General features: G+C 36.1%; 1 long non-coding RNA gene across 1 annotated transcript in view; it reads right to left on the bottom strand.

Moving 5' to 3' along the window:
* Nucleotides 1-611: 611 nt before the first annotated feature.
* The window catches only part of LOC139073351 (uncharacterized), a 117,514-nt gene continuing 95,310 nt past the window's right edge, over nt 612-22,815 (bottom strand). Inside the window, exon 5 of the long non-coding RNA XR_011521983.1 lies at nt 612-1,887. This is a non-coding gene — a long non-coding RNA (uncharacterized lncRNA). The remainder of the gene's footprint in view (nt 1,888-22,815) is intronic.

The raw sequence follows: 22,815 nt of genomic DNA on the forward strand, positions 1-22,815 counted from the left end.
TAAATCCTCATTTAAGATTCTTAAAAGTTTAAAAAGTTCCAGATATTAATGTAAATATCTTACCATCTTTCTCTGTATTTTCTTTTTTTGGTTGTCTATAGGTGCAAAACTCTGTGCTAAATTTTTCCTCTAAAGGTGTGTCTTCAATAGAAAGCAAAACTCAACACTTAGAAGCCACATCTATGGAGACGCTGCTTTGATAGAGGGGAGGCTAGTTCATCCTAACTTGGTGAGTGCCTCTCACCCTGTCTGTGCAGCAAAGTCTCTTATAGAGCAGACTTTAGGTACATGTCAACAATCAAGTTCTAGTCCAAATGCAGATTCCAAATCAGCAGATGTGGTAAAGCCCAAGATTCTGCATTTCTAAGAAGCTCCCAGGAGATGCTGGTCTGCAGAGCACATCTTTAAAAGAATTTTTAAAAAGATAAACCTCACTTAGAGATTCTCATTCTGAAGGTCTGTCAGGGCAGCCTAGCATTTGTGTTTTTTAAAAGCTCCAAATGTGATTTGATTGCACGGCTAGATATAAGAATCACTTTTATGGGTTTAACTCACCTTTTTGGAAGTGTTTGCAAAGGGTTTTGTAGAACTCAAGTTCGATACATAAATTGCATAATATCTATTTTCTTTATTCAGCAAATTCCGTGTTAAATTATTGGATAAAACAAAGGTCCCTTTTGAAATATGATTAACAATGACATGATAATATAATTTGTTATTTTAAATTCAGACGTTCACATAGGTTTTTTAAGCAAGACTTTTTTTAGGATTTCTTTCATTGAAATGAAAGCCATTTTAAATATTCCTTTTCGTTTGTGAGGGAAAAAATTGGTTTTGAGGTGAGACAGTATAGTATAAAGTTCTGGTAATTTAAAACTCTTTAAGGGTGACCTAATTAAGTTCTAAACCATAATCACAAAATCTCTGACTTCACAAAATTTCTACCTTCATGATTTATGATGGTTGACTTGTAGCATCACACTAAAGGGAGATTCTTTTGCTATTAAAAGTTCTGTTCTGTCATTGCCCACTGACCAAGAAGGGCTTAATGCTTCCCTCAGCTTAACCAAACTTTAAGCAGGCTTCTTTCTGCCTCTGGACCGCTGACCTTCCCTTTCTTAGAGCATTTGCTTTAGAAAAGCTGTATTTTCAAATTCGTTCTCTACCCTTTTGAGATATAGATCCTTTAAAAAGGCTCTTGGCAGTTCTACAACCCAGGACTGTCTTTCTCAAGGAATTGAGAGCCATACTTCTGAAACGTAATCATCAAGATTCCTTCTCCCAGTCTGTGGAAGGGTGGGAGCCTAACCTCAGTGGGCACCTTGCCCCATGTTGAAAAACTACTTTTTGTTATGCAGAAATGAGAAAGTTTACTTTTCCTTTGGGTAAGACCGATTACCAAACATAGATGGCCTTTGATCCATCTCTACCCTATTGTAATAGTCTTGAAAAAAGTCTTCCTTGACTGTTTAACTTTGTCCAGCATAATTTTCGCTTTGATACCACTTTGACATTAAACTTCCAAACTGAATTTAGGGAGTGATCTGTTTCCTAAGAAAGGAACTGTTTTTCTTTCCCATGAGAATCTCTCTTATTTAATTGAACCATTGGTAGCTCTCACGAAAATGCAGCTTCACAGCACCTATGTACCAAAATTGGTTGGATATACTGTACCTTAGTTGAGTGAATCTACGCCATAGCATGCACTTACACGGGCACTGAGCTATAGACAGGGCAGTGGCTGTATTTTCAGACCTCTGAGCATGCTTTTCAGTCATGGGCTCCCTTCTGGAATATGGTTGATCAGAATCCTCCATGTCAGGTTTTCAGATGGCTTTGAATATGGTGTGCTCGTAAAGATCTTCAGTGGGGTTTTTCTCTCTCTAACTGACGAGAGGGAAAAGACAAACAACAATTGGCTGACTAAAACAGGCTGACACTTATTTTTGTCAGCCAGTACTTTTTTCTTTTTTAATACTTATTTTACCTATTAGACGTTAATCCCCTGAGGGAAAAGCCTACATCTGTTTCATTCACCATTTTCAAAGAACGTATAGTACAGTGCTAAATGTACACAAACAAAATAGAATTATAGTGGCAGCATGCAAAATCAAAATTAGAAGTAGTCAGACAAAATTTTAAAAAAGTTTTAATGGCAATGTAAATTATTTAGTGTCTCAAATAAGACCCAGAAACGAGAGTGCTATGAATCTGGTGAGAAGGATTCCCAAGAGTTCAGTTCTCCAAAGATGTCTGGAAGGTTTGCTGCTTTACATACTAGAGACCAACTTCCTCAAATCTTATAGGTTCCAGGCTGCTTTCTAATCTTGTGCCAATAGTGGTCACTAATTCTTATAATTCTCTAAAAGTTCAAATCAAATAAAAGATCTATGGAATACGTACTGCCTCTGGAACTTAAATGATCGCTGAATAGAGAATGCTGATTTTCTATCAATTTGCTTTACTTTGTTGACTCTGGGAGAACATCCTAGTTGTTTTAGAGTATATTCTATCCCGTGGAGTCTCTTGTTTTCCTCCGAATTCCATTATTGGCATGTTGAATTAGTACAATAATAATAGCATAACATTTATTGAAGGTGACTATGTTTTAGTGACTAGGTTTATGACACTTTACATGTGTCAACTAATTCAGTCTCTGCAACAATCCTGTGAGGTAAGTATCACATTTAACACTATTTTACAGATGAGAAAACTGGGCTGTGAAATACTAAACACCATTTCAGAGGTATACAACCTCCAAGTGGAAGGGCCACAATTCAGAATTCAACCCCAAGCTTATCTTATTCTAAAATTGACACTTTTAACTCTTTACTATGTCATGACTTAAGATATAATTTTTCGTCATCTTGTGGGAAAATGATTAATTAATGTATGTAACCACAGTCAAAGTCAAAGTTTAATAGAATATAGGCTTATTGAGAATAAAGTAGCATAGCCATTTTTATGGTCCATCATTCTAAATGGTGTTTTCCTAGACTTTTAAAAATATTTTCTTTCCAAGATTATCTTCAAAAATTTCAATAATACAGCTCTTGTTGGGAAGTATTTACATTTCATTCAACTCTATGACTATTTGTTATAAAAGCCAGCCTTCTTACTCATTATTCATCATTCTTGGCTTAACTCCTATTTAGGGAACATCGAACAGGCAAGCTCATTCAAAGTATTTGACATAGCTAAGTACTCTGTGAAGCATTCAGAGCTCTCAAACAGAGGTAAAGAATATTCCATGACTATTTACCTGTCAATTTCCTTAGATTCATTTAGTACCAGAAAAGCAGTTAAATTAATTTGTTCATCTGGCTTTTCTCTGCACTGTAACACATTCAAATTTGTCTTTTACTTCTAGGTTCTTAAACAGACACTCACAATCTGTCTGTGATTTTGGGATGTCAGGAAGTCATAATATACATAATATGTTTATGGGTCACATAGAAAAATACGTAGCTATAATAAATTAAACCTTTGTTTGAGAAGGTCATTAAAATTGACTTCTATGTCTAGGACTATTTCACTAGTGTCACCTGCTTTCCCATACTCTAGTTTTTCTCCCTCAGTCATCCTCCATACTCCTGACACAGCAGTCACCTGCAGTGCTTCTCATCACCTGTGACAATGCAGCTTATCCCTGGCTTTGCAGTAAAATCATCTGGAGAATGTTTTAGATGTACTGATGCCTGGGCTCCACTCCCAGAGGGTCTGTTCTGATGGTAGGCCTAGGCATTTAACAATTTCCCAGATAGATCTAATATGGGACCAGGATTGAGAACCTCTGGACTTTAACCAGCACAAGTCTTTTATTTGATTTACTTACAGTGCTTACCCAAACATTTCTTTTAAAGAAAAACTTGTATTGCTTAAAGAAAAATGTTTGAAAACTATTGCAGACTTGAATATGCCTTCCACATGACACCATGGAAATTGATTTAATACACTTTTAAAAGTATGGTACTAAATTCTATGTGTCTGTCTGCCTTATGGATCTCTTTGAGAACAGAGTGCATGTGTTAATCTCCCTAGACTTCACCCTCACCATTTGTAAAATAGGAATTAAAAAAAAACATTGTTGTGATGATTAAAGGAAATGACCCCAAATAAAGTGCCAAAAACATGGTGGGTGGTCAATAAGTGTGTATTTAAAGGTAGAGAATAAGTATTTATCCTAGATGTAAATAAACAATATGATTTACTCCACATATAATGCATGCTTGTCATAAGTGATAAAAGAATTTTCCTTTTATTTCTATAGTTCAGGATACTAAACTAGAACAGCTCCTTCTGTGCATACCCTCCTTTGAAAAAAAGCATAGATCTTTGACATAGCCAATGTGCTAGTCAGTCCTGCTGCCCCCTGAGTAGATGCCTCCCTCATTCTTCATAAGTTCCAACACCTCATTGAAGGTAGCCCATCTGCAAGAACTACCCTCTTCCCCCTGCTCTGGTCTGACACCATGAGCTGGCGCTCTCTTACGCAGATGCTTAAATCACAACCTGCCTCCTGGCAAGCCACTCCTCCTTGTGGACACCCTCTGCCCCCTTGGAGCTCCCAGACTACCGCTGCGCTGCTCTCTGCTGGATGCTTCCATCACGCCACTTGGGCTCTGACTCCATAAGCTCGGCCACCACTCCGTGGGGCACTCTGATACCCTGATAAGGCTCCCAAACTACACATCAGCCCATTCTCTCTTGTGGGCAACCCCCTAAGCCCATTCAGGCTCCAATAACTCACAGGGCTACCTTTCCAAGGGGATGACCCATGTGAGGATGCTATCACCTCTCAGAAACATGCTCCTCTCCCCAGTCAGGCTCCCTCACTCTTCCCCTCAAGCATGAACTTTCCTTTGCTTAGCACCTCCTAATTGCCTTTGGATTGATGTATTTAGGCAGGGAAAGGGAAGAGAATGGACTTCAATTCCTTTTTAAATACCGTCCACTAGTCTGTTTCTGTCACAAAGTGACGTACTTATTACTACACTTATTTACTCTTGAAAAATTATGTTTACTGGAAAAATGTTTGTTTTTAAAAAATTTGTAAGAGCCAAAGTCAAGTGTATTTCTTTTCAGTCTGGGACAGAAAAGATAAAAGATGAATCTGGAACATCTTGTAAAAATAATAGTAATAACAGCAACAATAGCTAATAAATGTTGAGAACGACACAATTAGAAACATCACCACTTTGAGAAATCATCAATATAATAATTGATTTCTTTTTATTTTGGTCATGTTGTATACCTAAGTGAGTGTTGATCTGCATTATATTACTCTTTTTGAGGTTTAAGAAGCTGATAACATAACTAGTTATTTCCAAACTTGAAATTAAATATTTTCACTCAGAGCAGCACCCAAATACTAAGTCAAATCAGGTTCCAAAAGACTGAGGAGAATTTACCTTCAAAGCTCAGACTTTATGGAAAAAATTTTAGAGAGAATTGTGCTTCCAGAATTGAGATAAAATTCTAAATAATTTTATTTACGAAGAGTGTTCCATGACACTATACCCAATAGAGAAAGGCACAGACTAGATGCTCCACTGTGAGAACACAAAATGGTATGGACTTGATGTTTGAGTTTTAACGTTGTAAACTTGGAACTTGACCAGGCAATTCCTATGTCATGTTTCTTGTCTCTAGTCACTCTTGTTTGCTCTGAGCGCACACCAAAACAAACTACTTTAAAACATTAAGCCTGCATATCTGCTCTCCCAAGTCCTCTTTCTTCACCATCATCACTAAAGCCAGACCTGGTGGTCTAGTGGTTAAGATTGGGTGCTCTCACAACACAGCCTGGATTGGTTTCCCTGTCAGGGAACCACACCACTCATCGGTTGGTTGTCATACTCTGGTGGCTGCATGTTGCTGAAAGTTATGCCACTGGTATTTCAAATGCCAGCAGGATCACCCATGGTGGACAGGTTTCAGTGGAACTTGCAGGCTAGACAGACTAGGAAGAAGGACCTAGCCACCTACTTCTGAAAAAATAGGCCATGAAAAGCCTGTGAATTGCACCAGAAGGTGAGAGAATGGCATAAAAAGACCGGGCAGAGTTCCAAAATCGACTCGAGGGCACTGAAAACAAATCATGAGTAATGGGCATTCCTCTATCCTGCCTCTGTCCACAGGGGTTAGCCTCATGGCTTCCTATGTCGTTAATTCTGAATTTCCCTCACTCCAGTTATTATGTAAAGCCATTCAGTGTTGCCCTGCCTTCCACCTTCAAACCTATTTGCCAAAGCTCAAGATAGTGCTCGGTAAATGAGTGCCTGACGCTCCCAGGAATCATCTCCTAAAATTCAATGGTGGTTGCAAACGAAATTCTCCCCCAGTTACACATGTACCATGAATGACTGGGTATGACAGCACACGCCTATGTTCCTAGCTACTTAAGAGGCAGAAACTGTAAGATTGCTGAGCTTGAAGGTTCTGGCTTACAGTACACTCACACTAAGTTTAGCAACACTATGCCATGAAGCCATGAAGAGATTTCTTCTCCAGCTGGGGAAAACATTCTCAAAAAGATCCCTCAGCTGAATCAGGGAGAACTTAATGCACTATTTTATAAAATCCACTTGTTTAAAAATAATATTTTCTTTTCAATTTACATAAAATACTTTTCATTTCATATTGCTTATTTGGGGAATTTATATGCCAACAATTTGTAATAGAATATTGTATTTGAATTGCATACATTTGTTAATTTATATTATAATTAATGTTTTATATTTATAGTTTTCTCTATTTGTCTTATACTACATTTTATATTTATGTAATTGTGCACCATATATTATATAATCATATACATTTATATTTTGTATTTGATTTGTAATATTATATGTATAATTCTTTGATTTTTGTTATATTTAGTTTCAGCTGATTTTTATTTGTGTATTCTGGGTATTTTTTAATTAAACACTAGTATTAATATTGGTATTTTTGTATTATGGGAATAAATAAACACACACACACACACACACACACACATATACACACACACACACAAAAATACCCTTGTCAGTCTGTGCCTATATTGCAATTCACCAGAGGGATGAATTTTCCAGAGCAGAAACAAAGAAAAAGTCACATAGTGGTTAAAACACACAAGTTTGGAAATGGCCATAGGAAAACAATGAATATTTCAATCTGATTTTTTTCCTTGGTGCTTTCAAATGGCTATTTAAGTTCATAGGTAGACAATTCCAAGATTTCCACGTGTACCTAATAATTCCTACAAACTGCAAATACTATTCACTGCCAGGTTTTATTCACCTTTTTGAAGCTAAGGTTATTGTTCATTTACTAAGAGAACAGTGAAAAGATTGCAGTTCAAATTGCACTTGATATGTTGTCAACAGAAATTATTCAGAGAAATCTTTAAGGAAAAGAGCCGTATTTGGGTATTAGTAGAAAAATCGAATGGTAACATTCAGGTCTGTCAGAATAATCTATTTCATTTATCAGAAACAATAAAGTATAAAGATTTCTAGAAAAGAAAGAATTGACTTAGATGAAAGAAAGATAATACAATAAAACAAGGGGGTCCATGAATTGATTGAGTTCAGGTTTGCTGAATTTTTTATTTTATTTTAACAATGAACTCTGTTACCCCAGAGTACATTTATATCACAATAGTGTTATTTATTACTAATATATTTTTATATTAGTAATGAACACCCTCATTTTATAAGATATGGTTCAAAACATAAAAGATACATTATTCCTCAAAAATAAACATTTTAAAGATGAAAAATTGAGAGAGTGAGTTTTGTAATTTATCACCTCACATTACAGTGTATATTTCCAACATTTAAAGTAAGTTCACAAACATAATAGTTTAGGGAGTAATTGAATGATTAATTGAATGATTAGTAATAAATAAAATATAAATAAAAATCAATGTTATTAATGCCTGACATTCATTGAATGTTTAGTACGTATCAGCGCAGTACTATGCAGTTTCTATGGATCATTTCATTGAATTGTCACAACCTTAAGATACTATTATTATCACCATATTATAGATAAAGAGAGTGAGACATAGAGATATTTAAAAGGTTTAAAAATTGTTCATTCTTTTAATAGCTTACCATAACTGTGAATAGCTGAGTCAAAATGAATACAGTCATATTTTTCAATCAATCATGCGTCATTACAAAAATAACCCAGAATTCAAGAGACAATTCATGAAATTTAGAACAGGAAACATACATAAGATGTGATTTGTCACAATAAAGAAGAAAGAAAAGGAAAAAGAAAATGAAATATTCATCCTCTTTGGTAAGACGTGGTGCCTATATTGATCAAGGACTCAAAGCCACCCTAATTCTTTCCTCTACTTTTCATTGCTATTCTCAGCATCATTCTCTTGATGTAGCTTTGTCTTCAAGGTTGACAGACAAGCACTTGGAGATTACTGCTCAATGCCTTACAACTCCATGGCTGGAGCTGTGATTGTCAATGTAAGGTCATTGGGGCTGTGGGTGGGGGAGGTGGGAGCAGTGCCCTTTACATTACGGATTTCAGTTCCGGGAAATTTCAATTTCTTCAGAGAACTTACTCCCTTTCCTGCCTGTGTAGCAGCCATGCTGACAGTGCTCTGATTTCTCGACAGGGCAGTGTGAGGATCTAGTCTTTCTGTACACAGACTTGTGACTCATGTCCTGGTTTTCAGCCCCTTGCCTCGTCACCTGCTGTGGGTGCATCAGGGAGAGTTTCATGAAAGGGAATTGTAAGCACAAGACCAGGAATAGAGTTTACCACCCCAAAATGTGCCTCTTTGGCATAAGGGCTATTCTGACTGAGTTGAAGATTATTAAAAAACAGCAGACACAGGAAAAGCTCTGAAAAATCTAGTAGAAGTCACCCTTTCTTAAGGGGAATTTATATTTAAAAGAGAAATCTCCATTTGTAAGCTTTCCTGCTTCTCTGTGCCAGGAAGGGGAAGATGACTGACTCTAGATTGTTAGAAACAATCAATGGAGAAAGCCAGAACTTAAATCTACATAACAACTTTACCCTTGTTTACTGTGCTGACCTCGTCTTAACAACAGAATGTTAGGGCTATTTTTCAGGGGTAGCAGCCAGCCAGGAGCATGCACAGAAGAGAAAATTTTGATCTGCCAATCAAATCTCATTCTGACAGCTTCCCCATAATAGCCGGTCCTCCTTAATCCTTTAAACTTTACCCCATACCTTGGATGGGCCTGACAGATTTGAGAGCCTGGACTCCTGTCTCCTTGCCAATAATCAATCTTGCAATAAAGGCTTTCTTTCCTCAAAGACTGGTGTGCCATTGTGTCAGCTTCTGTGTGCATCCAGCAGTGAGCCTTTGCTTGGTTACAGAATGATTGTTCCATATATAGATTTTATTTGATCAAATATTTAAAATATACAAAATAGTATAAAAATTCACTAGAATAGTACTCAGATTTAGCAAATGTTATTGCTTGGTTATAATTTTAGCTCTGTTTAAAAACATGATTTGTAAATAATTTTAAGGTTAAAAGAAAAGTAAAAACAATGCACAAGTTCTTGTATATTTTTCTCCCAGCTTCCCCAAATGTTAAAATTTTACAGAATCATAATATAATTACCAAAACATGGAAATAACATAGATACACTACCGTTTACCATTTGTGTTGGTCCACTTGGGCTGCCATAACAAAATATGACAGGCTAGGTTGCTGAAGCTGAGCCATGTATTTTCTCACAGTTCTAGAATTTGAGAAGTGTGAGATCAAGGGATCAGCAGAGTTGGTATCTAGAAAGAGCTCTCCCCTTAATTTTCAGACAGCCACTTTCTCACTGTGTGCTCCCATGTCCTTCTCTAGGCACAGGTGTGCTTGTGGGTGGGGGAGTAGGGAGCAGAGAGAGAGCTCTCTGGCTTCTCTTATTATAAAGACATTAATCCTACTGGATCACGGCCTCACTCTTATGACCTCATTTAACCTTAATTACGTTTTTATTCCAAATACAGCCATTCTGGAGATTAGGGCTTCAACATAGGAAATTTAGGGTAAACACATACATTCAGTCCATAACACCATTAATCTATAGAATTTATTCAAATTTAACCAAATAACCAATCTATTATAGCAAGTTACATTTAGTTGCCACGTCTCCTTAGTCTCTTCAAATCTAGAATAATTCCTCAGTCAAATTTTTTCCCTTCATGACTTTGACACTTTTGAAGAGTACTGACATGTTATTTTATAGAATATCCCTAAATTTAGGTTTGTCTGTGAAGGGGAGCAGAATTTGTCACCCCAAAATATGCCTCTTTGGCATAAGGATTATTTTTACCTGATTATTTTTAAAAAAAACAACAGATGTGGGGGGAAGCTCTGTATACCAAGTAAAAGTTATCCTTTTGTAAGAGCAATTTACATTTACAAGGGAAATCTCCACTTGAAAGTTTGTCTCTCTCTGTACTGTGAAGAGGAGGATGACTAAATCTCTAGAAACTCTCATCGATGGAGAAGGCTTGGACCTAAATACAGATAGCAACCATATCCTCGTTTACTGTACTTTGACTCATAACCTGGGTCTCTCCTGCCCAACATCTTCTTTTGTCTTTAGTTGGAGATGGTATCTAAGATGATGACTCAGACTATTTCAGGGAGTTACTCAGTTTTCCTGGGTATCCTCCATGTATACAGGAGGTATATGTGTTATTAAACTTTCATTTGTTTTTTCTCCAGTTAATCTCTTCTTTTACATGAGCGTCTCAGCCAAGAACCTAGAAGGGTAGAGGGAAAATTATTTTTCCTCCCAGACATCTGATATTTTCTCATGATTAGATTGTGGGTATGAATTTTTGTTATGAATACCACAAAATTAATATTGTACCCTTCTCAGAGCAAGACACTAGGAGGTAGATGATATCAATATGTCTCAGTACTAGTAGGATTAACTTGATCATTTTATTGAGATGATGTATGTTAGGTTTCTATACTATCACATTGTGGGGAGATAAACTGAGACTGTGAAAAATGTGTTGTTTCTCATTATAATTTTGTTACCAAACCAAAATGAGTTCAGTTCCTGGTGAATTAAAATCAGATTCTCCACCAGAAATAATTGTCACACAAAGTAAAGTATATTTGCAGCAAGCAGGAGACCATGTGGAATCATTTCCAAAGTTATGGCTCTCCCCCAAAAAAGGGAAGCGGGTCTTTTTATTTCAGGGGGAATGAATATTTAAAAGGGAAGTTTTTTCATCACAAGTAGAGGTGGGTATGCACTGGCGCAGGCGCAGTCTGAAAACATGGTCTCACATATATCGCATGTTATGCTAATAAGGCCTACGCTCCTCCTAGGGTGGAAATTACAGTGTTAAGAAGAGGAAAAGGGCATTTTTTGGTCATCAGGTCATCTGAGCAGGCACTGGTCTTGCAGTGGGCCTCAATCCGGTTCAGGCCAGTTGGTGCTGGTATGTCTTCCCAATGTAGCTCTGAAAAACAACCTTGAGGGAATGTCAAGCACCTTTAAACTTCCTTCCTGCTGCTTAGGGAATGCACCAGTGACACTTTCATCCGTTAATTTTGGCATCCATCCATGCCTCTTGCCTACAACAATTATTACTACGATGATTGCCCAATCGTGATTTTCTGTCTCTTTCACTCGCTCTAAGATAGTGCAGAGTTAGTACATGTCCTATACCTACTTTTCTCTATTATTAATGTCTTCCATTACTGTGGTACATTTGTTATAATCAACAAAACAGTATTGACACATTATTATTAACTTAAGTCCATAGTTCATTCAGATTTATTTCGTTTTTACTGAATGTCTCTTTTCTGTTCCACAATCCCATCCAGGATGCCACTTTACACGTATCATGTCTTCTTAGGCCCTCTCAGTTGACAGAGCAGAAAAATATATGCATGAATACTAATCAGTGTATATATACGTATCGATATGTAACTATCTATATTTATATTAAGCAAAACATGAGTTCATACTGAGTCTCCAACACTACTCCATTACCAAATGGATCATTCTGGCCTCCTCTCCTTGCTTATCTGTGACCTCCCACTCCAACAGTGAGAAACCTGGCTCCCAATATGTGCCATCCATTTACTTAATTCTTCAATTCCAGTATACCTACAAAGCAGAATCAGGATTTTTAACCCATACTGCTCTGTGAAACAACTTAATCAACAGGAGTACTGTACTTATATTTAGTTTATTTGCCTTTACTCTTAGGGACCACTCATTTCCAAAGTTCTTAGGTGAGCACTTTTCCCTGCTTCACCCTCCTTTGAGGTTACTTAACACATTCATACTATAGTTGTAACTATGGGCCCTCTAAGATCAGTTTAAACTGACCCTATCTTATCAACGGAAGATGAAAGTTGTTTTTCAGGAGCAAACCAAAAAATGAAAGTCATGTAGCCAGAGCATGCACAGAGGAGAAAATCTTGATCTAAAATAACACCTGGAACCAAAGATTCTCCCCACCACGGAACCAAATCACTGGGACACAAGCCGAACTTGAAAGTCAGACTCTCATCAGAAGCGACAGGTCCATTGTCCAGGAAGACCCAGTGTTAAAGCTCCTTCCACACCTTACCATAAACGTTTGAAACCCTCCTATCAAAACCTGCCCCACCAGCACTTCCGTATACCAGCCGGTTCCCCCTAACCTTTTATATTTTGCCCCAAGCCCTGTATCTGGGAAATAGATCTGAGAGCCTTGCCTCCTCTCTTTTTGCTGGTTGACCTCACAACAAAGTCTTTTCTTTTCTCAAAAGCCAGGGGTATAGTTATTGGTTTTTTGTGCACATTGGGCAGAGAACTCTTTCTTGTGCGGCAGCATAGACTCCTGTCACAATCTGCTTTCCTTCCTAGAATTCCCAACCTCCTAAATTCTTTCTTTCTTAAGTTGCAATCATTGAAAATCATTGTCTATGCTGTAAAGTTCTATGGGTTTTGACACATAGATAATGGCATGTATCCAATGCTACAGTATCATAAAGAATAGTTTCATTGCCCTAAAAATTTCGTATCTTTCATGTATTCAATCCTCCCTTCTCTCCCCAGTCCCCTAGCAATCACTGATGATTATATTGTAATAATTTTTCCTTTCCAGAATGTCATATAATTGGAATTATACAGTATGTAGCCTTTTCAAACTGAGTTATTTCACTCGGCAATATACAGTTAAGATTCATCCACATCCTGATTATTATTCTTTCTCCAGTGCTTTTTACTAAATTTTCATGAGCCTATTCTCCTTTAAAGTAATAATTTATAGTTGCTACGTAAGTATGGGTTGACAAAAAATATGGCATTTCTTTGCAAATTTTTTAGCTTAAATCAAATAATATTATACTTTACATATTCAGTAACATGCTTTTCTCATTCAACATTATGATTTTGTAATTTACCCAGTTTGACCTGTAAAGATTTATTTAAAAATTCCATCATATAACATTGATTGTATATCTTAAAATTTATTTATATATTTCACTTTTGATGAAAGTTATTTACTATTTTTTGCAATTAGGCTTCTTAGAACATTTTTCAAATTGATTTTGCATATATGGTAGAATTTCTCTAGGATATATACATATATAGAGAGAGCGATACAGAGAGAGATGAAGATATTTCTATGTCTGTATATCTGCACAAGTATGCTAGAAAATACATTCGCAAGAATATATAATGTATGTCTGTGTGTGTGTGTGTATACATGGTTTTTTTCTTGTAATATTTTTGTTACATTTTAGAATCTAGCTTATGCTGGCCTTGCAGAAAGAGTTGCCAAGTGTTCTCTTTTTCTCTATAGTCTAATTCATTTGTGAAAGATTGATGTTATTTCTTTCTGAATTTGGAAAAGAAATGATGGGTAAAGACATTTTGGCTAGGATTTTTCTTTGTGAAAAGTATCCAATTTCTTCAATAGCTATTTGTTTAATAGCTATGTCCTACCAATTTAGAAATTTTATATTTTCAATTTCATACAGATTAAAAAATACTTTACTTTTTATCTTGATTTTGTCATTGAGCCATGATTACTTAGAAATATTTCATTTAATATCCAAACAGTTGAGAATTTTCTAGTTCCTTTGGTCATTTAAATCTAGCTTAATTCTATTATGATGAGAAAGTGTTCTTTCAAATATTTCAATTCTTTGATATTTATTGGGGGTTGTTTTTATTGCCAGCATATGATAATTTAGGTTAATATTCTAAGTGTGCTTGAAAAGAATGTGTATTTGGCAGCAGTTAAATGCATTGTTGTATAAATATCAATTAGGTTAAGCTTGTTTATTGTGTTTTTCAGATCTTTTATATTCTTACTAATTGCTTTTGGTCTGTTTCTTCCATTGGCTAATGAGAGAGTGTATAAATATAATTATAAATGTGTCTATTTCTTTTAGTTTTGTCAATTTTTGTTTTGTCTATTCTGAAAATAAGTAATTGGGACCCCATTATCATTACCAAAAGCCCTTCTTTACCTTTAGTAATTCATCTCATGTTAAAGCCTAGTGTGATATTAATATAACTGCATTAACTCCATTCAGTTAGTGTGTGCATAGTACATCTTCTTACATCTTTCTTTGTATTTTCAAGGTTTCTATATTCTTATATAAAATGTGTGCCTTTAGTAAGCAGGATACAGTTGGTATTAGTTTTCTTGGTAGTATAGTTTAACAATATTAGACTTTCCTAGCAGTATTTAATCCTTTTACATGTAATATTATTAGTCATATAATTTGTTTTATCGCACTATGTTAACCTTTTTATTTCTATTTGCTCAATCTATTTAATGCTCCTCTGTTTTATTTCTTGTATTTTTTATATATATTATTATTGTTAGTCATACATATATTATCTTGTAATACTCTCTTAGTGGATACTCCCAAATATTACAGCAAGGGCCTTTGATGTATTACAGTCTAATTTGAAATATTACTTTTAAACTTCTCTAATAATGTTGGAACTTTAGAATAGTTTCCCTAACTTGTTTGCTTAAGCCTTAAGTTTAACCATTAAGTTTGTAGGCAACTTGGGGCATGGCCATCCCCTTAGGGTTGGAGATCCCATTTGTATGAGGGCAGTTTTATCATCTATCTTCATGACACCCACTCTGTCAAGATAATTTGCTGAGTTTCTGTGGATCTGCGTGAAACCACTAGTGTACAGTATAAAATATACCCTGAGAACAGTGCGGAATGTGAGTCTCTGAAATGAATATTATTGCTTAAGTTAACCTCAAGGTTACTTTGCACAGAAAGCTGAAAATTTATTAACGGATCTATTTTTTATTCCAAATTAAATGTGATCATGTTTTTCGATGTATCAAGTTATGGTTCTGTGATGAAACCAAATGATAATATAAAGACATTCTAGTAATAAAATGCCAACAACAGAAGGATCAAAAAAATTGAATACAAACCTATCTCCTCCAATTATAAGATTTCACTGGAAAAAGTTCAAATACTAAAATTCCTTGCAAACTAAAGTCCAAAGTCACTCAAATTCACTTGCCTTTTGAGTGTAAAAATTCTATAAATCCTTTCAATTTACTGTTCTGTCTAGTCTGAAGGAAGGGAGTTTGACTTGAGTTTCAGCTTTACTAGGTTCCCAGAGTGTGTAACTTTCCAGAGTCCACTCACTGAGATATTAAATCCAGTCGGGAGAAATGTAACAAGTGGATTATTTACCCCATATGCAGGGAAAATCAATCTATGCTTTGTTTTTTGTTTTTTGTTGTTGTTGCTTTTTTTAGGAACATTAGCCCTGAGCTAACCTCTGCTGCTGATCCTTCTCTTTTTGCTGAGGAAGACTGGCCCTTAGCTAACATCAGTGCCCATCTTCCTCTACTTTATATGTAAGACGCTTGCCACAGCATGGCTGACAAGTGATGCCATGTCCACACCCAGGATCCAAACCAGTGAACCCAGGGACACCGAAGCAGAACATGCACACTTAACTACTGCGCCACCAGGCCGGCTCCTCAATCTACGCTTTGTGTCTCTGGTAATTGAGGTACATTTTCCCACAATGTTTAGAAATTTACATTATTGACATCTTCTGTCACCAAGTTTCACTTGAGCTTTCTTCCTTTCCCATTTATCATATTCAAAACTTTTGCTGACTTGAGTGTGGCATCTAGCTACTTACAAAGGTGTTTTCATTCCTTTATTGAGAGAATGCCATGCTCAGCCTCCTAGAGATGGTTTCTCCCTCATCCTCACATGTTTTAGCAGGACAGTAACTTTGAGCAGATTCCTGAAATAAAACAGCCTTTGATACTTCTGAAGCCAGTGCCCCAAGAGCATGAGGATAAGTACCTCTGCTGTGTACTTCTGAAGACATTGTTTTTCCTCAGCTTTTGAATACTCCAGCCTTTGCATTTCTGCCATATCTCTTATTGTGATAGTTGATGCGGGCTTGGTGAGCTGAGGAATCGAAAGAAAGGTTTCCTGGACTCTCAAGGTCTGGCAGTAGTGCTCCTTTATTCAGAGAATAGCATGGGGACAGGACCCATGGGCAGTAAGAGCTGCAAACATGGGCTGAGGTTAGGGCTAAATTTAACACAGGGTATGTGAGTTATCTCTTTATAAGACGAAGGAAAGATTATGTAAAAAAGTCGTTAAAATTGTATCCGTGTAGGTGAGGTCTGTTTATTGGGTGGTCCTATAACTTTAGATAAGAGTCAGATCGGATCAGGTCAGGACCCATCCTATGCTCCCGGAGGATGATATAGGTCAGTACGTAGGGCAGGGTGATGCCTTGGGCTTTTCCCCCTGGGGCAGCCTTGATCCTCATAGGTAGTGAGATAGGTCTCTAGTGAAAATGTTAGGCAATGTTCTTACACTTTAATCTGCTTCTTAAATGTTCCTTTATCTAATACTTGTAGGGCAAGTATTGTTTACTGGATATGAGTTCTTTCCATTTTTCTCCTTTGCTCTCTTACCTAGATGTTTACTTTTTAACACATCTCTAGATTTTGTCTTATTGGTTCTTTAAAAGTGAGAGATAGGATGCCATTTAGCTTGGGGAGAAGCAAAAGCATTCACTGTCCAAACGGATTTTGTCCATCTACACTTTACTTAGTTGAATAATGAATAAATACACTCAATAGATGTGCTTTCATCAAACCGATTTCTCATCCAGCTAGGTCTTGTGCTGTTATCGTACTTCAGGTTCTCTTTTAATATGATTCATTTTTTCTATATCTTCTTTTCAGAGTCTAAAGATTATAAATTTCTTGAGCATAAGCTCAAATAAGAGCATTACTCCAAAAATATCTATGACACTTTGAAACACACCCAGTAATTCTTCGAGTACTTTATTCTGATCTTCCTCAACTCTTCTCATATCTGTTCAGATTTCATGTAACCATGTCAATTACCTGTCCTAATTTTTAAGTGATAGTTTCTATATCACCTTTGTTAAGGAATGTCACATTCTCCTAGGGGGGTCATCCCAATCCACTCTCTGAGACTATTCCTCTTTCACCTGCAGATTTCAGTGGGCACCAAACACAACTTCTGAACTAATGACAACTAAACTAATCGCCTCTCTACTGAAATTTGATTTCATGAAATTAAACCTAGGTAGATATAATTTTCCTTTTTATGTCAGTCTATATTGTCCTTCAAGATTTTATTTTCCTAACTTTGTCTTATCAGACTCTCGCCTCTTCAGTTTAATCAGTCTACCTTTATTTTGTTTTCATTCTTCCACTGTTCCTGTCTGGTAATAAGCATGTTTTTCAAACCCATTCCAGTTTCTACTTGATTTCCTGGGTAAACTCGATTCCAGGAGACAGACCATTTCATGTATAAGCTTTGTTATTTCTTTTACCTTTAGGTTTGTGATAATTTTATTGTGTCAATAAGTTATATACTTGCTTCACTGTAAGGATCCCCATTCCTTTTTATTTGCTTATTGATAAAATCTATCCTTCTTTTATGAGTAAAGCCATAGGGTAGATTTCTGAAATGCCCAGAGATTTTATAATTTAACAAATTCCAAACCAACTTGATGTCTTATGGTGGCAAGTGACACTCCAGACTGTGAACAAAATACAGGAATCAGACCTTGAAGACAGTTCAGAAAAAAATAGAATAGGGAAAGGATTTAGGACAGCTAATCTATAGTGCCTGCTGACATGACACTAATACATTTCTTGCAGACTTGACTAAGTCACATAGTAAAACAGAAAAGAATTTTTATCTGAGATTCTTTTTGTCTTAAAGTAAGCTTTTGCTAAATCCAAAAGATGATCTTTTCCTCACACTGTAATACCCACTATGGCTTTTTCTGTTGGGGAAAGCACTGTGCCCCCATCTCAGGTTGTAGCTACCTATGCCCTGATACATGATCAAACAAAACACCCTGCTCTTTGGTGAGGCTGGTACCTTTGCTGTGGGCTACAGGTATGTAAATCCAGGTGGGGACAAAACTGCTATATCTTGCAGAGTCTCACCAGGATCAAACTTCCAAATCCTACCTTTAGAAAGGTATCAGTGAAGCCTGAATTCTCCTGCCCTGGCCACCCCAGAAGCTTTGCTTTCCATATATTTTTATGAACTGTCAATTTCACTCCTTTTTCCATGTCTCAGAAGCTCAGCTTCTATGCTGGATTTTGGAGTTCAAAGTGCCCAATACATATCAGTTCACTTCCACACCTGAGTTCTGAACGAATTGCTACATCAAATAAATGAATGAAGAAATGGGAGATCAAAACATCACTTTTATTTTATTGATGAAATTTAGGTTCCTCGATGCAGATTATAACTGTAGGAATAAGACTTCCTAATCCTGACTGCCAAAGTTAAATACTTATCTGCTGATCACAGGAGGTAATGGGGACCGTGGCCCTCTCTTTCAAGGTCAGATTCCTTTTACGTCACAGCAGGAAGCAGCAGAACACACACACAGAGCTGTGTTTGTTGGGCTCATTGGAAAAGAAGGGGTTAGGAAACAGGGGTACGTATCTAGTTCCTTGTTCTAACTTACCAGTTTTCATGAGCTTCAGTGACTCAGGGTGAAAATCCCATGAGATCTAAGGCTTGACTTTAAATCCACCCACATGCATGGTAAAGCAGTTACACTTTATGACATAGCTGTGGCAAACTGCAAGTCAAAAGGCCTATGCTAGGACAGTGTTCTCAGCGCTCAAAGCTGCGTGTCCTGACTGCCAGAAACCTCATCTCTACGTGTTATCCTTCCTCTGCAAAACTCCATTGTCTGCTTTCTCCTTGAGCACCAGGTATTAATATTTGAGGAGGACAATATGTAATATTCCTCTTTCCTACTTCACTCCCCTCATGTTCTTAAGAAATTAAAAGATAAAACAAAAGATGAAGCAGATTGAAAGAAAACTATCACCTTTATTGTTGATGAAGCTGTGTTTGAAGATTAAGTTGAGAAGCAAACCCATAATGTGCTTCCTAACACTGAAATCCAGAATGAGGTCATTGTATCCACTCAGGCTGCTCCTGCTGAACCAGAGGGCAGCACCCTACAGGGACCCACATGGACAAGAGGAGGGGGACACATGCCCTCTTGGCAGGCCAGCTCCCAAAAGCAATCAGGAGGAACTGAGCTGACAAGATACCATTTATTCTGTCCAAATTTATCAATCGAATCATCCCTACTTGCCTCGAGAAAGCGAACAAAGGAGAGAGGGAAAAACTAGAAATGATTAGAAAAACCTTCCCTCATGAAAGTCAGAATTAGGCAAGATATATTCACAAGTCACAAGAATCCATTTTATTCAAAATTTCAAATTCATGGGCATGAATCATTTCGTACTGTTGGCTTATAGAAATTTCTCGAAGCAAATACTGTTTATTAGGGATGAAGTGCAACAGGTAGTTAAGCAAAGGGGCACTAGAGATGCACTCCCCACAGTCAATTTCCGGCTTATTGTGCGACCTTGGCTGGTAGTACTACCTTGGGCAATTGTAAATTGAGAATAGTAATACTCTCTACTCTGCTAAATTTGTGCAGATTAAATGACTTAATGCATGTGAAATGCAAGTCTTATTGTTATCTGTGCTTTTTCTCTCGGTTTTTTTAATTTCTGTTTTTGCTCAATTTGCCAAAAGTTTATTTAATCAATTTTTTCAAAGAACCTTGCTATTTTTTTAAATTTTATTAATTTTTGCCTCATCATTTATTTCTACTTTTATATGTTTTTTTTCTATTTATCATTCTTACATCTATATATTGAACAACCATGTCAATTATTTTCAATCTTTCAAAAGTTTTTATTTTAAATTGTTGCATTAAGTTCATAAAATTTCCTCCAAACTACTACTTAGATTCATCCTGAAAGTTTTAATGTATCATATTTTCATTCTGTTCAGTTTTGAGTGTGTCCTAATTTCTACTTCACTTTTTTTGACTCCTGAATTTCATATAAATATGATTTTTAGTTTCTAAATATATGGATTTGTTTTACTTTTTGGTTTCTCACTCTCTTTAATTCATTTCCAATTCTACTATTCAGCTCAGAGATGTAGGTACCATTCATATTGTATTCTGTGTATTGTATTCTCTAAAATTAAATATTTAATTTTAAAAGAATGTCATTTTTTCAGTTGTAGGTATTTTTATCTATCAATATAGTTATTGCCAGCCAGGAGATTTGTGTAAACCTATAAACACATAGAATATGTATTCTTACAATCCTAAACGTGAGTACATCAAAATTATTCTGTTTATGCTGCTTATTTTTTACACCAAATAACTAGATTTACAGACAAAGCCATATGGTTCAAAAAACGTAAAACAGTCTATAAGCATATTTCAAAAAACAGATATTAGAGTGAATTTCTAGCATCTGATTTAAAGTAAAAACAAAATAAAGCATTTGCTACCCAAGATAATAGAGATATTTCAAATTGCTGTTGGTGAATTTCCATTTATCTCTTCAAATTTTCATATTAAAGTGCTTAATAAAAACAGAAGGTCTTTAATAAATATTGAGTATGAAAAATTTTTAAAATATCTCTTGGTAATATGTGAAACCAATGAATAAATGAAAAAATAAATTTAATTTTAGATTTTTATGAGAAATACGTAATATAAAAATGGAAAATTTAGAATTTTCCTGTTCATCGTAGTGTCCTTGCAGAATCGACTAGCCGTCTAAAGTCTTTAGCACTTTACTTTCCTTTCTATAGCATAGGATTGAGTCACCTCCATCAAGTAGAGATATGAACAAAACTGCATAGATACAAAAACTGCTAATGATGAACGCTGCTAAAATGTAAATCTAAAGTTTTAATAATTTATGTTTTTAATTCAAGTCTTACCTAGAAGGATATAATATGATTCCACAAAATCATTGTGGAAAATATATATGTTTCTCCAGAAATCTTTGTACTATTTCAAACATAGTCTTTTTTTGAAAGGAATTGCCTCAGGTTGTATATTGAAGGGAAGACCTGAATATGGGATAAGCACTTTTGTCACAATATTATATTGAAGGGTTAGTTTAGCAGAAAACTAAAATAAAACACCTTAAATATGTAAAATGCATAGAGAAACTCAAATTTCCTTTGAACTCAATTTACAATACCCATTCATATAGTCTGTCACTATGTTTGGATTTATTTCATTATTAAAGTGGTGTATGAGACCTGGTTTGATCTGTACACCCTGGTTTCCTAGCACTCTGTTGTATGTGTTGAGTTTTGCAAATGGCCCTATTGTCCCTTTCATCAGTGCCTCAGTTGACCTCTTTTCTATCATATTTTCCCATTATGGCTCCCAACTCCATGTAGGTTCTTGGTTGCTTAACTTGTTATCTCTTTATTTCTTAACTTCCAGAAAATCACCTGAAGCACTATTTATTCCCAAGCCCTCCCTCTTTAATATCATCAAAGGTAGTTATAATTCCTGACAGTTGTCATCTTGTCTAAATTATCCTTATTGATGTTTTTGTTGTGGGCAATAATTTATGAAACCATTCAGTATTCCATGAGCTACCCTGTACATTGGTCTTTAAAATGGCTCATTTCTATCACTTATTTCCATAATTCTGTCTGGTACCCTTTGTCTAGAGGTAAAAGGTATTGCTCTTTCTTATATGCACAACACACTCAATGCCCATGGGTGCCTTGTGGTGCTCAAAGGGCAATGATTGAGAACCCAGAAACTCTTCTACTTTTTAGGAAATAAGACTTCTGTGGAAAACATCGAAAACTCTGGAGATACAGAATGATTATGAGTACTGACTTTACAAACCTACCACGTCTTTGCCTCTACTTCAAAACGCCCAATGCCTCAGAATCTGCATTTGTAGAAGGAAGATAATATACTCTTGTGTCAGAGCAGCATTGAGTCAGTAAAAAGAGTAAGCATTTTAGGTATTTCAAACTGAGTGGGGTTTAATTTAGTAAATTATGTACTTAAAAAACTATTGGAATAGCTAAGACTCAGGTGTACTGCTAGCTTTTAGAGAATCCAGATGTTACTACTGCTGCTGAGATCAGGACCAAACAAAAACACTGCTGATGGTCATAGGTGTCTAAGGGACCAAAGGAAGCTGATTCTCAGGAAGAGCACTATGGGCCCACGTGTCTTCCTACCCCTGATGACAGAGAATGATGACTTTTCCTTATCTTCTCTCTTCCATTCTTCTGTTGGAGAACGTTTGGGTTGCTTCTAGTTTTTGGTGATTATGAATCAAAAGTTGCTATAAACATTTATGTATAGGTTTTTACGTGAACGTAAGTTTTTATTACTCTAAATATTCAGGGGTGGGTTGCTGGATCATGAAGTAAGTGAATATTTACATATAGAAAAAACTTGAAAACTCTTTTC

The sequence above is a fragment of the Equus przewalskii genome, chromosome 9, assembly GCF_037783145.1.
Source record: "Equus przewalskii isolate Varuska chromosome 9, EquPr2, whole genome shotgun sequence".
Taxonomy (NCBI): Eukaryota; Metazoa; Chordata; class Mammalia; order Perissodactyla; family Equidae; genus Equus; species Equus przewalskii.